The sequence below is a fragment of the Pectinophora gossypiella genome, chromosome 20, assembly GCF_024362695.1.
Source record: "Pectinophora gossypiella chromosome 20, ilPecGoss1.1, whole genome shotgun sequence".
In the NCBI taxonomy this organism is placed as follows: domain Eukaryota; kingdom Metazoa; phylum Arthropoda; class Insecta; order Lepidoptera; family Gelechiidae; genus Pectinophora; species Pectinophora gossypiella.
The window spans coordinates 2,491,750-2,510,913 of NC_065423.1; the positions used below are offsets into that span (position 1 = coordinate 2,491,750).

The 19,164-nt window shown below is 37.4% G+C and overlaps 1 protein-coding gene and 1 long non-coding RNA gene across 2 annotated transcripts in view; both read left to right on the forward strand.

Annotated features, from left to right (window-relative positions):
• The window catches only part of LOC126375902 (T-box transcription factor TBX1-B-like), a 49,323-nt gene that overhangs the window by 10,590 nt on the left and 19,569 nt on the right, over positions 1-19,164 (forward strand). The window lies entirely within an intron of this gene.
• Positions 12,055-14,985, forward strand: LOC126375969 (uncharacterized). The gene is made up of 2 exons (XR_007567669.1): positions 12,055-12,281; positions 14,950-14,985. It is a non-coding gene; the product is annotated as an uncharacterized LOC126375969 (long non-coding RNA).

Here is a 19,164-nt window from a genome sequence, read left to right on the forward strand (position 1 = left end):
AGGTGGTTAAAACTTGTGAACAAACATGGCGGTCGTTAGTGATGCGGGGTGAAGTAATTATTATAAAATATGATATATTTTATCAAAAGAAGTGTGCCTATAGTCATTAGATATAATGATTAGTGATTTTAAAACATTTGATTTAAAAAATACGCTCTCATTTAAGCGAAAACGTCGGTTATTTGTTTACTAGAAGGCTCAATTTCAAAAATATATACCTTAGGTAAATACTTACAAGGTACTTATTATCTGACGGAGGGCAGCAGTAACTGCCAATACTAATCACAGGCGGAGGATAGGAGTTCTAGTACGGCTTTGAAATAGACTAATCTGGGCGCCATCACACTCGCGTCAGACAGAATACTGCGAGGCAGAAGGCAAGAGGGGAACCACTGCCCTATTTTTCCCTAAAAAAGTAGCATAGAGAATGCTACACCGACAAGAGCGTGGCTCTCAAATTAATGATGATGAAATACTTACTACCTAAAGCGCCTAAAACCTGCAACAATTTGTAAGAAATCCAACTCTAAAATGTCCAAAACTCGGAAAGTAACTGGAGTCCCGACTATTCGTCCTCATACATTTTATTTATTTCGAGGAATCCCACTAAACGTCACACGAATAAATCGTACGGAGCGAGCAAAAAATATACCGCCGTGAAACACTTCATTATGAGACGCTAATAACCCACATAGAGGGGTTTTGAATATTTATCTTGACTCTAAACGATTTATTTTATATGCAAATTCTTACAGTAAGCATTATTTATAATATTTATTGTGTTAATAAAACAGATAGCGATAGCCATACCTACTGAAATATACCAAGTCATTACTAAAGATTCACGCACTTTTAAAATAGTAAACTATTAACGGGTCGATTCGATACGTCAAACGACACAAAACAACACAAAAAAACAAAAAGAAAAAAAAGAATTGAACTTTTAAACATGTATCGAGCTATATAAAAATAGTACAATCGCACGATTACGATCTCAAACAGTTCGTAAGATACAAAGTATAGTTTTAAACTGAGACTCTCCGCTCCCCACCAGCGGCTGTGGTAGGTTTACCCCCCCCCCCCCAGTCTTATTTTACTACTCCTACGAATATGACGATCAGCATATTATTATCACTCACTTGATATCGTCTACACATTGCTAAAAGCTTTGACGAAATATTCCAATACATAATAATATATATTCGTAATATAAGTGATGATATCCCAATTGGGGTAGTTAGGAGGCACATCAACGGCCTCTGTGGTCCAATGGTTGAGCGTTGGGCTCACGATCCGGAAGTCCCGGGTTCGAAACCCGGTGGGGACATATCACAAAAATCACTTTGTGATCCCTAGTCTGGTTAGGACATTACAGGCTGATCACCTGATTTTCCAGAAAGCTCACTAATAACCCTGACAACAGGGTTGATGAGGTTGGTAATTTACCTTACAACCCACACGATAGAAGAAGTAGAGGTACATCCACCATAAGATGAACTAATTACCCACACCTCGCCGAGCTTTCCGTTAGACCAACGTAGTCGCGAGCTTATGTTTAATGTGTTTATGTATAAGTAACTCTCTCCATGCTATAGTGTGTGAATTATAGCGCGGGGCGGGAAGTGACGACCTGCCGTCGAAGTAAATCATACCAATATGTAACAGACGGTATTCCAACGAGTTTAGGGTTTACTAATTGATCATTACGCTACGGCACAGCGCGGACACTCTTTACAGAAATCTTATTCTTATCATGTGCTGCTTAACGAGTGAATGCGAGCGAGAGACTGTCCGCTCTCGTAATCAGAATCATTTATTGCAAGTCACAGTTTTACATAGGTGGTATACAGGATATGGTAGGTGCATTGTGACGCCCCGCTGGGGCACAGCAACTTAAGCATAACATTTCTTAAGTGGTCAGTATTTACGTTCATACAATAAGCTATAAACAATTACCTATTTAACAATTTATGTAAAATATTATATATATTCTAGTATAAATTATACAAGAATTATTAACATTTTATCAAGAAATAACTTAAGAGAATAATACGAATAGTCTAATAGTAATAATTAATATTCATTCATACATTGTTTTAAGTTTACGCGGTTATTGTCATAATTAAAACACATAATAACGGGTTCTTACCGCGTTTAAATGGGTATGAGACTCCCGATATTTCGACACTGTTGCAAGTGCCATGATCACGGGATGACTGATGAGATTGGAGTGGAGTAGGTAGATCCATAATTTTCTACGGGCAGACATATCTGTCTACCCTCTTTCTTTGCCGCATATCCCCATTTAAACGCGGTAAGAACCCGTTATTATGTGTTTTAATTATAATATTCATTCAACTTATCAGAAAAAAAAAAACATCATAGTAGTTTCTAAATGAGGAACTTTTTTAGATTATTAGCGAATAACGTCGGTTTATCAATACTTTTTACGGAATTGGATCTCCCTTACTCCTTAGTCTTAGCCGCTAACGGTATATAATGGTGATTTAAGACTAAAGTAAGACCCTGAGGGGATGAGGTCGGCGCCCGATACGTATTGGCGCGGGGCGGAGAGTTGATATGAATACACTTTGGTACCATGTCTCATTAACTTTTTTGACAAATTAAACTGTGAGCCTCACTATATGTCAAATATGTTAGCGCGACAGAGTCCTAAAGTGGGTACATTATATTGCTCATGACTGTACTTTTGTAGTTTAAAGACATTTTTTACTTCTTACTAGTCCTTTGGCGAATGACGCAAAACTCGAAGAAGTCGAACTTGACATATAGAAAGCCCTCAGCGCGCATCAATAGCCCGGCCAAGTAATTAATGCCACTGGCAAATCCATAATGAGTTATGTCAAAATAAACATAACCTAATTACTACTACTAACTTCATCCTTTTTGGTACTTAGTTCTTAGTTGCGGTGGACTCCCTGAGCTGAGGTTCGCGCATTTGGGCACCCTGAGGCCTGTTGTCTTAAACTTTGTACCGGGAGAGAGCCTTCAGCGCTTCCCATTTGTCCGGCCAAGTAGTTAATCCATGCCATCTGCGGCAAATCTACAATAAGTCACGTCAAAAAAAAAAAGATGGATGTGCCTCTGACTACCCCAATGGGATATAGTCGTGACCTTATGTTATATACAATGCATACAACCCTACTCCGACGCGTAGTAAAAATTCAACATAATGGTGCGCGTACGCACGACGGCGCGCGCGACTTCGGAACTAATTGGAGTAATTTATCCTGCGAGACATGCGCGCTGCGTATATGTAGAAATACATTGGTTAGTTTGGATAAAGACAATTGATATTTTATTTTATTTATTTTTTCTTTTTTAACGAAACAAACAGCTTGTACAATAGGCACTGCATAAAGATAGGTCCTTATAAATAAGTACATTAAGCCAAATTCTAGCCTATGTGATCTAACCTATAACCTAGGCTGGTATTGCTTTCGCGGGTTATAAGGTTAGACAGGCAGACGCTACTAATAATTTGAACCTCTTCGGAGAGAATTATAAATATATGAAGATAAAGAATAATAATAAAAGTTTATTTAGGTAAAACCTACGACACACGTATACATTTACAACATTAAAATATACACACATTAATATTTAGTTGGAAAACATAAAGGTATATGGGTGCAGCTCACCAATAAAAGCCAGGGTTCAGTGAAAATTTACCCAGAGGGCAACACTGATTCTCAACCCACGCCGATCGACTTCTGTAACACACCGGACATGTCAAACCTTCAAGTTAGGTAAGCGGACCTCGTGGAAATGGGATAACGCTAGGAGATGAAGATGATTAACATAAGTATAAGTACTGTGATACAAAGCTGCGGCAGACTGCGGTTCATGAGTAATTTCGCGTTTTGCCTCCATATGTGCGTGTTTATAATAAAGTTCTCACAAACGCGCGCAAATCATACAATATTTTTGATGGGATAATATACAAACTCGGCCTTGATTACATTTGTGAAACAGTGGAGTGATCGCCTTTGAATAGGAAATAAAAATTACTAAATTAAAAAAAAAACTGACTTTAAGACGACAGGCCTGAGGGTGCCCAGTTGGGCGCGAACCTCGGCTCAGGGCGTCGTCTAAGAGTCGATCTAAGAGTCCTATAGGGTCGATCAGCAGTGGGATCGTATAGGCTAAATAAGATAAGATAGGGTCGATAGCGATAAGCATTGATTGAGGGAAATCTTCGACCACGCCGGCCGGCGGGGTCGGTATCGGGGTTCCGAACAAGTGTTTGGTGTCGCGAGCTGATTGGCCGCCTCTATGTCTAGAGTAATCGGGTCGTCTTAAGTTAGTGATGAAACTAAACCTTACTTAAAAAGCCCGCCTCTGCATGTTATGTTATGCTCAATACCATCCTTGTTGTGTTGTTGCGGGTATCTTGTACTTCAAAGTCCTCAGCATTACAACAACAAGCTCGAAATTGAAATTAAAATATTACAACAATAAACACGAGACCGAACGTCTGTTTGTTTTGCTTGCGCTATATCGCGGCCGTGCGAAGACGCGCTCTTACAGGGTTCACAGATTTTATGTATCAAGATATCAACAGTTGGTAAATGATACTCGTTTTATTCGAGTTTTGAACGGCTCTTGACGTTTGCAGCTTTTGATGTTTGGGCATCTTTGGTGCACGATTATTTTCGGTTTTGTAGCTGCAATATTAAAATAATTATCTATCAGTCAGATTGTGATCGGTGTAGCCTAAAGCTGAAAGTACATCAAATCCCAATTGTCAGACATTTGATTTTTATAAGGAATTATAAATAAGGTTGTTTTGCTCATTTTGATAATAATGTCATATATATCTACCGCACAATGGGTGACATCCAAATTCAAAATAACTAAAACAAAAACCGACCTTATTTGTTCTGTGATAGGGATTATAAGTCCATTTGAATGTAGGACAAACGAACAGACAGATGGAAAGATGATACACGTAGACATACAATTAGGGACCTGGTACATAACTTTAAAAAACATTAAGTAAAAGTAAAAAAAGGACGAAAGGAACCTTTAAACTTAAGTCGACAAGGTTAATGTAAATTAAGTATAGAGAAGAAAAGTGAGTAGTGAAGATAAGTCGAATATAGATATCATAAGAAATGACAGCCCTGAAAGTAACAAAGCATTAGAAATAGCCTCAGAAATTGTACGCGCTGCGCTGTATCGTAGCATAATTTACGTATAGCTTCCGACTAACGGTGGCTAGGAAAACAAACAGAGATGTATCCACCATAAAATAGATATCAATATTTTCATCAAACCGTTATCTAATGGTGTTGCCAGTTTTATGAAATGGTTCACTTAACATTTTTGAATAATGCCTAGGTGAAGTTAATGCTGGTAGTATTTAAAGTTGGTACTGTTATTTACCAACGCGTCGAAAAAGGATGTTGGAATTATTCAATTGTTTATTTCTACATTATTAAAATAAGACAATAAGTACATAAAGCCTAATGCCACATAATATTTAAATTAAAAGAGGTATTAGATATAAATGTTATTACTAGAGACTCTTCCCTTTGCAGACAAACTGTTTAATGAGTTTTGCAGGGCATTGATAAGTATTTAGTATTAATATTTAATAAATAAATAAAAAAAAAATACCCGAAGCGCCGGTTTGAACCCCTGTACCGGATTTGCACCAATAAGTTATTAAGAGTTTACACTGACACAGTTGGCTCGACCATTATAGATGGCGAATTGGCGATACGGCTCACCACATAACAGAAAACTCGCTGAAGTGTTCAAATTCAAATTCACAGTTCTTTATTTGTAAGAATACAGGTACAAAATGATCTTATAGCTAGGATGTCCGCTATATTCGACCTTATAATTTAGGTATACAAATTAAAACATATAGTGTGGATACTTAGTTCATCTAGCGACGAATGTACCTCTACCCACCCCATTGGGATATAGTCTTGCCTACTAAAAATAAGAGCAGTTTCGATAACCAGATGCACCTTACAAAAGTAGACAAGTTAGAAAGTTATAATTCAAGCCCATTCGACTTCTGTTAACCGTTTTAAGACTTGTTAATCTGAGTATAAGCCACCATAATCCTTATAAACAGCGCAGGCGCCGCGTTTAATAAATTCTCGGTAAATCAAAAGCGTGTCTTTCAGCCTTTCAGGTAGGAAATAGGAAAAACAATCTCGCAAGAAAATAGTTCAAATAATGTAAACAATAAGAAGAAGAACAACAAGAAGAAATTTTGAGAAATATAGTTCTTATGTTGAAATCTTTGCCGAAAGACATTCCGCGCGGGCAAATTCGCGCTAGGGAATCTGACTTCTAAAACTAATTAAAAGCAAATATTTCTCAAGCCTTATTAACTGTACATTTCCGTGCATAATTAAATAATATTAATAATAAGTTAGCAAGGTACCAGTCTACTTCTTCTATCGTGCAGGTTATGAGGTGGATTACCAACCTCAACAACCCAGGTGTCAGCATTTTTACTTATTATCGAGCCGCCAAACACCCCTGACATGGCTCATGTTACGACTAGTTACTTATGTCAGTAAGTAGTAACCGGGTCCAACGACATAACGTGGCTTCTGAAGCACAGATCATCTTACTTTCAAACAATCAGGTGATCAGACTGTAATGTCCTAACCAAGCTAGGGATTACAAAGTAATTTTTTGAGGTATGTCCCTACCGGGATTTGAACCCGGGAGCCCGGATCGTGAGCCCAACGCTCAACCATTGGACTACGGAGGTCGTTAAAGTATCAGTAAGTAGAGTACCTACTTACCAATAAAAGATTTCAAATAGCTCTATCAAATATTACAGCCTACTCTTTCACAGTTTCGAACCACGGACAGAATCTTGACGAAACGATCGGTCAAATAATCATTTTACTTTCATTCCACATCTGGTGACTCAATCGCCACATGTGTAACGGGCCCTAAACGATTATAAATTTCATCAATTGTTTGTTTTCCTTCGCAACCGTTCGTAATACCGGCCGATTTTTTGTTTAATTTTTTTTTTCGAACACTTGAAATGTATCGTTTGTTTTGGCGTGAGAATTTTGAGAGGAATGTCAATGATTGGTTTGTAGGTGGTCGTAAGAGTGCAAGAGTGGAAACAATTGAATTAAATTGATTTGGATAGAAATGGTGAAAGATACTGTGACTGATTCTGATAAGGGTTGGTTTCATTTGGTTTCTGCATTAACCTCGACCAGGGTTATTGAAAACATCTGTTTTGTTTTGTTTTTGACCAAATTGGAGATGTCCTTAGAAAATGTTTAATACGATCTACTCTGAACCGGCGTGCGTGTATGAAGCGATTGATGAATGATTACCGCTGCGCCACCGAGCTCCTCTTGTCTTGATTCAAATCTAATAAATTAATCATTCAACTTTCAATGTATCTGGCTCCATCATCTTTCCCATATGCAAGCTGAGCGAGTTTATTTGATTTGCTATTTCGCCAGATGCGTTCTAGGAAGGCATTGTCAGTAGGTGTCGCTGTCACGGCGCATGCGTTGTTGTGACTGTTGATTGACTGATGTTGCCAGCGATCGCTATTCTCGGCTGCGCGCGAGTCGATTTTGATACACAGCCCAACATGCGCGCGATTACATGCCGATGTTTATATCAATCCGTTTACTAAATTTCCGCTATGATGAATGGCTTTGTTATATAGAGTTATACGGGATGGTGGTAATCATTTGCCAATTTTTTGTCATTTCACTGTTAAATAATTCTTGATTTTTTAAGGGTATTGTAGGGATGTGACATAGCGTTGTAATTTTAAAAGATTTTTTGGGCTATAATTACTAGGCCGGAATTTCGAGAGATTCAACACTAAAGGCTATGCCAACCAGCTATCGACAAATTGGTTTGAAACTTCGAAATTTTGATTCACTTACGCCAACCGTTCAAAACGTGCGTCCAAATTCCAATTTTGGAGCTGGCAATTCCTAAGAGGCCCTTGATTTAACAAATTTTGGCTTGCCCCAACCCACTCAACTCATTTCATTCTTTATAAGTACCAACCTATACACATGTTATCAAAATTAATCGTCGAATTTGAAGATTATTTTGCTCTCCAGAGAGCCACATTAAAACAATCACACCACTTCTTTCACACAGTCGGATAAAACAAAAGAAAAGGTGTATAAAATGTCAACTTTACTGAGTATGTTCCTGCCCTGCTTATTCATTATTTGACGTCACTCCATCCATCGGCACCAGTGGATAGTCTTGCATAACTCCTGTGGCAGGTGCCAATTGGAGGACGATGCCAGTCGCGCCAGGTGCCAAGGGGGCTGGCCAGAATAGATCGCTGGCTATCAGTCAGCAATCACAACAGACATTAGCGTCTTCTGTGCAGCCGTAAGGGACAATGTTGCATCAAAGTCTAGCAGCGATTATCTTCATCATCTGTCTAGCGTTATCGAGTTCACAGGGTTCGATTATCTAACCTGCAGATTGGACAGTTTCGATTTTTATAGAAGCGACTATCTGATGTGACCTTCCGTTACGAGAAAACCAGCTTAATATAGGTTAAGTCTCATACCATCGAAACGCACTTTTCGAGAATGTTGATGTCCTTATAAAGATTTTCCTTCACATTCGAACATGCGACGCGATGACCTTACCAATGAGATTCAAGCATTCCATCTCGGTTACCACGACTCTCCTAAAGACCCGCTGATTATCTACAGGTATTAATTTTAACGTGTTCATATCCAGGAACACGTGAGAGGATCCTTTCTTTTGATTTTGTATATGTTTCTACTTCTCAGTTTTCCAATTAATCATTTCTTGCACTATTTAGTTGTCTGTAAACTAGGAATGTTTTCTTCTCGCTCTTTCTTTCTATCTTTCTTTCTTTCTTTGTGTTTTTTTTAGCTACAGAACAAGAAAGTAACGTACGTTCTTGTGAGGTCAATGACCAACCTCATCAACCCTGGCGTCAGGGTTACTATTAAGCTACCCAAATTAGGTCTATTGCATTGCCAATAATTAACGGAACCCTATAAACGTTGAAGTCTAGTGCTCAACATTTGATTGCTTCTTGTACCTAACTTGGCAATTCCTGAACTTCTTCCCAAAGCTTCTGAAGAATTTCCCCATGACGTGTGTCGATCGGCTTGTTAATGAGTACCGCCAGCAATGTTGACACCAAGATCAAAGGATCCGCTTCGCCACTAATTCGCATCGGACGAGTCTATTTGTAAGCAACCCCGTTTGAAGTGCTAAGTGTAATGATTCATGAACCATTGGACATTACGAAGAAATGAACCCTGAAATTGCAACGTCTCACGCTATGTTTGTGATAAAATTGAACTGGAGCTATGGACATGACGTATATATAATATAAGGTGACGCAGTATCGATAGCTGAGGGGGATGATTTAGCCCATGATATTGAGTTACTAACAAGTGAAATTTTCCATCGCAAAAGTATGGAATTGAAAATAAAAGCAATTAATTCTTCCTGACTCTGGTCGCCTGGAAGAAATTGCTGTTGAGAAATAAGGTCGCCAATTGTGCTGTTATCTTTCTTAGGTATGATATTTTATAATATTTCTTGTATGTGTGTGCAACAAAGTATATATGATCTGATTTTCATTTGAGAAATCGTAAATTTTGCGAACGAAAATTCTATTTGATATTATCTCAGAATTTTGAGCTGACCTTGTATACATAAACTCTCGCCCTTAATCGCTTATGGGATGGGCAGAACCATGAGTCCACCACCACTGTTGATATGAAGTCTTAAGATGGATATGATGAACCTTATGGTGACAAGGGATCAGGCTATCGCCCATAACAATTGCCCTTCATGTTAGCAAGGACACAATCTCTCTAACGGATTTTACGACGTACTTATCAAAATAGATAAAATATAAGTAATTTGGTTTATCTTTCTTCGTGATCCTTTAAATACTTATTAATGATACCATTGATATTCTGAATATTTGTGATTTAGAAGGTACTTGTGGTCTTTTCGCTTATTTCATCTTCAGTGTAAAGAAAATGCAACAAGAAACAACAATAATCATCACAATAAAGAAGTCATAGCAATCAATAAAAGTACAAACACGAACAATAAGCAATTCGACTCGTACGCAGGTGGAGCGAGCAATTATAACGCGTCTAATTCGGTAGTTGTGACAAAAGCGGTGGGAGTCGGGACTTCCTCGGCGATAAATCCGCATTGATTGAGCGCTATAAATCTTGCGCGGGCGCCGCTCCGGTTGCAACCATCAGGGGTGGAGCCGAAGAAATGAGAGAGGAGGTGGTTTTTGAAGAAAAATAAAAGAACGATGGGTTTTTTATTGTTAACGTATTAATTTATCTATATCGTAAAATTGTTTAAGATTAAGCCGTTCTTTAGATGAAGCCGTATTTTAAAAAAACACTCTTAAAGTTTACAAAAAAGAAACCCAGTTATTTGCAACATGTCAACTCAAGACACGTAACTATCATTTACAAGATCATATCAAGATACCGGAGCTTATTCTAGTAGAAACAGTTTTCTTCTAGCTTGACAGCTCAAAAACTAGTGCCATCCTTCTCTTACGATAAGCGCAAGAAAAAGGTAGAGCTATATTTGTGTATTTTATTTATAACTCATACAGAAAACAGATCGAAAAATGCTCGTCCTGGCTTGACAAGAGCTTCGGGTTCCAAAAAAGACTTCCACGTATTTTATTGGATACAGAAATGTTTATTTGCTAAAACATGGTCATATAATTCAGATGTTTACAAATATACATACATACATACATAAACTCACGCCCGTTATCCCTAATGGGGTGGGCAGAGCCACAAGTAATCAAAGACAACTTGCAGCCACTGTTGATACGATGTCGTAAGCTGGATATGATGAACCGTTTACAAATATATGTATTAAGTTCAGCATGTTCTGCCTTGTTGGCGTGCGAAAAATATCAGTAAAGTCAATGTAGAGTGTGTGTGTCAGTATCTTTGAAAAGAGAATAGAATAGAAATTGTTTATTATCTTCTTCTTCTATCGTGTGAGGTGAATTACCAACCTCATCAACCCTGGTGTCAGGGTTACTATTGAGCCGCCAAAGGCCCCTGACATGCCTTATGTAACGACAACTTACTTACATCAGTAAGTAGTAACCGGGACCAACGGCTTAACGTGCTTTCCGAAGCACGGATCATCTTACTTTTTGGACAATTAGGTGATCAGCCTGTAATGTCCTAACCAAACTAGGGATGTGTGGGGATCTTATTGTTTATTATAAAAGGACGCCACACACAAAGACAAGACAATAACATCACTTACAAATCACAAAACAATTAGGTACAAAAAGCATAGAGGATGTTCATTAGAGTGATCATATGGTGGTGGTGGACGTCCTGAGATAAAAGGGCCTCACACTAATCCAACAAATACTAAGTTTTGGTCTTCAAAATTGTCCATTGGTCCCAAAAATGACGTGGTGTTAGCCCTGCGTCAAAGCACACGTGCGCGCGACGCCGTGCCACGTCGCATCGCGTGGTGTACGTTTGATTTACGCGCCCTTATACAAATTGGCCGCCCCAACAAACTACGCATTATTAACTGCTGCTTCGGGAAGCAAGATCATGTTCCTTATAGGTAGTGGTATTGATATGTAGAGTGTAGGGATTCTTTTCTTAAATTGTGGTTATTGTCGGTACCACTTATGATCGACCTGGTAATATTACTGTATTTTACTGTATTCATGTGTTATACCTGATTGTTGAAATTTAGTTCTGTGCAATAAAGTATATTTGATTTGATTAATATAAGGTTGTTATTGTAATGACTAGGAAAAGGAATTTTGTATTATTATAACTATGGGCTATTGGAAGATAGACTCTGATAGCTCCTTTAATTCGTTTGACAGGTCCGGTTTTTTACAGAAGCGACTGCCTGTCTGACCTTCCCGCGCGAAGCGAAAAACTAGCCCAATACAGGTTACACATATGTCGTGAACCATACATAATCATGTACTTACGGTCACGAATTATCTGAATTCTGAATCACATTCCAAAACTGAAATGTGTCATAGTTACATAAATACCTATGGGGCAAAATACCCACAAATGGGCAACATGCCTATAGCTGTCTAAATATAGGGTAAAAAACCTGTGATGTTAGAATATGAGATTAGAATGTTTCATAGTTATATGAATACCTATGGGGCAAAATACCCACAAATGGACAACGTGCCCATAACTGTCTAAATATAGGGTAAAAAACCCACGATGTTAGAATATGGGGTGAAACCCCGCGAATGGCCTCCAACCGCCCCTTACAGCCATCCCTGTCCACCTGATTGAATTGATAAATTCATCTGATTACCTGATAAATCACCACAACGATATTACCTACTGCAATGTTTTACTGTTTGTTTTACTATCCGTTTTACTGTTTACTGTCTGTTGTTCTCTTTATCGATTTGTATCGGATAATACAAATATAGCATAACTGATATCTAAGTAATTAGGAAAATATATAAGTATTATAAGACTTAACTGAATATTCTTCCTGCACATCGACAGGAAGTCTGAAAGAACTGTTGTTGATTGTTATACCTGAAACCACACTGTTTCTTCTCTAATCTGCTTCTGAATAATATGAATATTTACTGATTTCTGTTTTCTCCTCTTAATGCAATTTCATTTGTTCCCTTTGTCGATTTATACCAAATAATACAAATACCTAAAGCATAACTGATATCTAAGTAATTAGGAAAATATATAAGTATTATTAGACTTAACTTGGGGGAGGCCTATGCCCAGCAGTGGGCGTCGTACGGCTGATGATGATGATAAGACTTAACTGAATATTCTTCCTGCACATCGACAGGAAGTCTGAAAGAACTGTTGTTGATTATTATATCTGAAAATACACTGTTATTCCTGCTCTGATCTGTTTCTGAATAATCTGAATGTTCACTGATTTCTGTTCTCTGTTCTAATGCACCTTCTTTTGTTCTCTGAAAATTATTTTGTTTTTTCGTAATGACAGCCCGCCAAAAGCATCAACTTTTTTCTGGCCAGTGTTATTATGACATATATAACCTACAAATCGATTACTCACTCGAGTAAAAATAAAATCGATATGATGCATTTTAATATTATTATGAATTTGATTATTTAAATTCGAGAACTGACCACAGTTCGAGACACTGCCCCGACGCAAGAATTATGAAATACACATGTGTTTTGAATAAGTTCAGATTCTAAAACCTGCTGTAGATTTTGAGTAGACTGTTCAATTTGCTGCACTATGTTCTGAACAGCTTGAGAAGCAGTTTGTTGACTTCTCTGTTTCATTGCTATGTCCTGTTAATTTATCTGAAGCTGTTGTTGATTATGAGACAGCGCACTGAATCAAAATTTTGCTGATGTTTTCAATAAACATAAGCAGATATGTCTATTCTGGATAACTGAAAAGTATCAGTAATATAACAACTTTATATATCTAATATCACAACTTTCTCCAGATGATGTTAGCATGTTTGGTTTGTGCTGACAACTAACGACTGAAAAAGGACTAAAAATTTGAGCTATTCCAATTTGTTGCTACTGGAGGTACAGCCTAATAGAGGGCAATTAGGCTCTCACCTGAATATCCTGATCTGCGACTGAAGAAGTCGAGGCTGCTGATATCATCGACAGCTCCCTGATATGCGTCGGCGTATAGTTTACCTCATTGAACTGCTGATTAATGTTCTCCAAATCCCGAAGCTCGTCAACAAGGAAGAACTCTTAATAGAAATGAATAATAACCTGGAAGGCATCCACTAGCTGTGGATAATGACGCCCGGATTGCTTCTGCGCCACTGATAACACTATAACTGTTGCATATGAATTGGTTAATATACGATATTTAATTGAAAACTTGGTCTTAACTTTTAGCAAATGGTTGGTAGTCATTCTAATAACAATACTTACTGACTATTTCGAATATGTTTACACTGAATTTTTGCAATATAAATTGAAGTAGAACATAATAAAAAATACCCCAAATACATAAAATCGATGAATTCGTACTTTCCGAAACTCGTAAATGAACTGAACTGACTGACAACAAACTTAACATCTCAATTCAACTGATCTGATTTCATGTTGATAACTGGTATAGTCAATCCGATTTAATGTTGATAACTGGTATAGTCAATCTGATTTAATGTTGATAACTGGTTTAGTCAATCTGATTTAATGTTGATAACTGGTATAGTCAATCTGATTTAATGTTGATAATTAACATGGTATGGTCATAATTGTTATGGTCAAAAGTTACATGGTCTATGCGATTTGATGTTGATAACATTAACAACTGGCTTCGTCATTCTGATTTATCAACTGATTTGGTTGATCTGATTCGCAACTAATCTGGTCAATCTGCTTTGATAACTGATTTGGTCCATCTGACTTAACTACTATTATTGGCCCATCTGATTTGAGTCAACTGATTTAACAACTGTTATTGGTCCATCTGATTTAAGCCAACTGATTTAACAACTGTTATTGGCCTATCTGATTTGAGCCAACTGCTTTAACAACTGTTATTGGCCCATTTGATTTGAGCTGATTCAACAACTCTTATTGGCCCATCTGATTTGAGCCAACTGATTTAACAACTGAATTGGTCCATCTAATTAGGTCCATCTGATTTAATGTCAAATATTCTGTATCTACTGATTTCGTACTGGGTATCATAACACTAAATTACATGTTCAAGAGATCCCAGCATCTCCACCATGTCGTGAACCATACATAATCATGTACGGTCACGAATTATCTGAATTCTGAATCACATTCCAAAACTGAAATGTGTCATAGTTACATAAATACCTATGGGGCAAAATACCCACAAATGGGCAACATGCCTATAGCTGTCTAAATATAGGGTAAAAAACCTGTGATGTTAGAATATGAGATTAGAATGTTTCATAGTTATATGAATACCTATGGGGCAAAATACCCACAAATGGACAACGTGCCCATAACTGTCTAAATATAGGGTAAAAAACCCACGATGTTAGAATATGGGGTGAAACCCCGCGAATGGCCTCCAACCGCCCCTTACAGCCATCCCTGTCCACCTGATTGAATTGATAAATTCATCTGATTACCTGATAAATCACCACAACGATATTACCTACTGCAATGTTTTACTGTTTGTTTTACTATCCGTTTTACTGTTTACTGTCTGTTGTTCTCTTTATCGATTTGTATCGGATAATACAAATATAGCATAACTGATATCTAAGTAATTAGGAAAATATATAAGTATTATAAGACTTAACTGAATATTCTTCCTGCACATCGACAGGAAGTCTGAAAGAACTGTTGTTGATTGTTATACCTGAAACCACACTGTTTCTTCTCTAATCTGCTTCTGAATAATATGAATATTTACTGATTTCTGTTTTCTCCTCTTAATGCAATTTCATTTGTTCCCTTTGTCGATTTATACCAAATAATACAAATACCTAAAGCATAACTGATATCTAAGTAATTAGGAAAATATATAAGTATTATTAGACTTAACTTGGGGGAGGCCTATGCCCAGCAGTGGGCGTCGTACGGCTGATGATGATGATAAGACTTAACTGAATATTCTTCCTGCACATCGACAGGAAGTCTGAAAGAACTGTTGTTGATTATTATATCTGAAAATACACTGTTATTCCTGCTCTGATCTGTTTCTGAATAATCTGAATGTTCACTGATTTCTGTTCTCTGTTCTAATGCACCTTCTTTTGTTCTCTGAAAATTATTTTGTTTTTTCGTAATGACAGCCCGCCAAAAGCATCAACTTTTTTCTGGCCAGTGTTATTATGACATATATAACCTACAAATCGATTACTCACTCGAGTAAAAATAAAATCGATATGATGCATTTTAATATTATTATGAATTTGATTATTTAAATTCGAGAACTGACCACAGTTCGAGACAACATACCTCCGAAAATGCATTTCTCGGTAATGTGGGTTCCTCACGATGTTTTCCTTCACCACTGAGTACGTGATTATCATTTATGATCCAAACATAATTTCGAAAACAAATTGTCAATCATTGGTTTAGGCCTGTGCTGGATGCTTGGATTCGAACCTGCGAGAAAGCAAGAGGCAAGCGTTCTAGCAACTGGGCTACCATGATTAAAAACGATTTTGCCACAAATGTCATCTTTAGTCTTTAGTTAATTTATTTGTGTTTATTTTAATTATTAGAATATGTGTTTTTAAGATATGTGTGTGAAAGTTGTGAGTACTGAGATGACGAATAACAGAAATGAATGGAAGAGGAATACATGTTGTGCCAACTCCGCTTAGATTGGGATAAGGGCAGAAGGATGGATAATGATGATCTTAGAATGTCAGATAAACATTGTAATAGTTTCTCGAGAGGATCTGCGTCGTGTACTTAGATTTCTTAGTCATCATCATCAGCCCATTAACGTCCCCATTGCTGGGGCACGGGCCTTCCCTATGGATGGATAGGGAGATCGGGCCTTAAACCATCACGCGGGCCCAGTGCGGATTGATGGTTATTAACGACTGCTAATGCAGCTGGGACCAACGGCTCAACGTGCCTTCCGAAGCACGGAGGAGCTCGAGATGAAAACTATATTTTTTTTGTGTATAATAATCATCAATCCGCACTGGGCCCGCGTGATGGTTTAAGGCCCGATTTCCTTATCCATCCATAGGGAAGACCCGTGCCCCAGCAGTGGGGACGTTAATGGGCTGATGATGATGTTGTGCAATTTCTGTACTACTTACTTCGATAAGTATATTTTTATCTATGGCTCTTTCAAGATATTGGAGACATCAAAACTTCGTTGCCCACTTTCGGTTCAACCTGTCCGCAACCTTTTGCCGCGTGTCAGATGACAAGCTCCATAATTTATGATGCCATAAGCATGCAGTTGGCAAACGTGATGGATTTGATGCAACTAGAGTGGAAATAAAACCACCTCTAGCTGTCAATACCTATGAAATTTATTACCGACTAATATCTAAGCGATGCGCCTGTCCTATATTGAACGCTAATTATAATGTCATTCGCTATGATAACGTCTGAGAAAAGTTGAATTTTCAGCGTAATAATTATGTATGATAGGCTACTTGACAACCTAGTCAAATGAGATACTTTTTACGAAACGTCAAAACGAAAGTTTTCTTTGGAGTTTGTATGGAAATATGTGACGTCATCAATAAAAGCGGTCAAACGTTGTACTCATTGTTAATTAATTCATAATTCAAATTCGAAAATAATTCTAAAAGTTAAATGAGATTGATTTTTGATCATCTTAGACTGGCTTCTATTTCTAATGTGTCTTTTACTCAGTCAAATACCCTATTAAGTAAACTACTAATTGATTCAAAAGGCACGTTGTATTGCAGTTTCTTGTCATTTCTTCTACTCGGTTATAACACTAATTAAGATTACAGATGTGAATTAATATGTCTTCTTAGTTCTTAGGTACTTAAGAAAAATGAAAATTACGGCTAAGAGTATAATGCTACAAAATGTAGGACGGCTACACCGATTGAACCTTCCAGTGACACGTCTGGAAAAAATAAAACCCAGCAGGCCAGTGAAAGTGATTTACAAATATGTTTTGACGTGTCATTAGATAAATATAACATGCCATTCATTCCGAAATGTCACATTTTAATATTCCAGAATTTAATGCGCGTATTTTTCACAAATCGTTCCGAGTTGCGTGTGAGAACAAAAATATATTCTCGTTGGTGTAGTCTCGATGATTTAGCGACATGTGACACATTAGGGCCTGTGACTCCGCACAAATAATTCATAAACTGACAATTATGCTTTACTCAACGCGCAGGCGAAAAAATTTATAGTTTCCGACTACATGCACTTTGGCGCCGATTGAGATCATTTTGAAACAATTTGGAATATTATTTTCGACGGCAAAATAGAATTTGGAACATTTGTGACAACATCGTCGAATGATAAAAGTTATGTCAAAATTTTACGAAATTACGTACTCTCTCTAAGGCCTTTATATCTTTATCAGGTGATTCAAACAGCGTTTCTGTGGCAGCTTTACGTACTCAGGTAGTGGTAAATCAATGACTCAGGGACGTGCACAGTCACAAATTCACAATAATCATAATCAGAGTCAGAAGCCGTGATAGTCCAGTTGAGGCAACGCCATTTTATGACCTTCATCGTAAGGTTCCAATCTACATATATTATTATAAAGATTTTTTTATTATTAAAGGACGCCAAAGGATGGATGGGAGAGGGGAAGATCAGAGGGATTAGAGGGGGTGAGGCCACATCGAAGCAATTCATCTTCAACTTCCAGTTTATGGTTGAAACAATTATTGCTATTTGACATTAGTTTGCATTGCGCACTTACTTTTATATGTGCAAATGTCAACAAATCAAATTGCTTTTTTAAATAAATTTGCTTCGATGTGAACTTTTTAACCCCCCAAATGGGCAGTAGCAAAAAACATGTTTTTTTTTTATAAAACTGACAATATCACTCATTATTTGTGGTTGGTTATTCAAGTAAAGAAAAATATTTTTTTACTATTGAATACAGCAGCTTCTCATCCTTTCCATACCGAAACTATTGACATAAATCAACCCCCAAATAAAAGTAGAGCGTCTGAAAATAAAACGAAGATCATTGTCGTGCTACGTAAGTATAGTTTTCATCGCCCGTCTTATTTATATTCCCGCGCTGACAACGTGCGATAAAATTATTGCCGCCATTTTGGAGTTTTGAGTTTCCCGCCATTACGGCAATTAGTTGAGTGAGATGTCCGCCGAGAGTGGACGCTTACGGTTTTTATGGCAGTGTTTGTTTATTTATCTTCAGTTTTATGTTCCCTTTTCTTCCTTTAGATACTCGTATACTTGGGGTTTTATTTGTGAAACTTGATGTGAAATAAAGTGCGGTGGATGTGCGTATTTGCCGGTAAACGGTGTTATGATATGTGGTATGACTTTTAACGAGGACAAGAATAAAGTGAATCGTGTAAAGAGTTTCACTTTCTTTATTCGTTTTAATTAAAAACGGGACCCTGCAATTAGGTAACGTTGTACTTATCCAACTTTTTACTATTTTGTCTACTGTATGATAATAATATGATTAAATCGA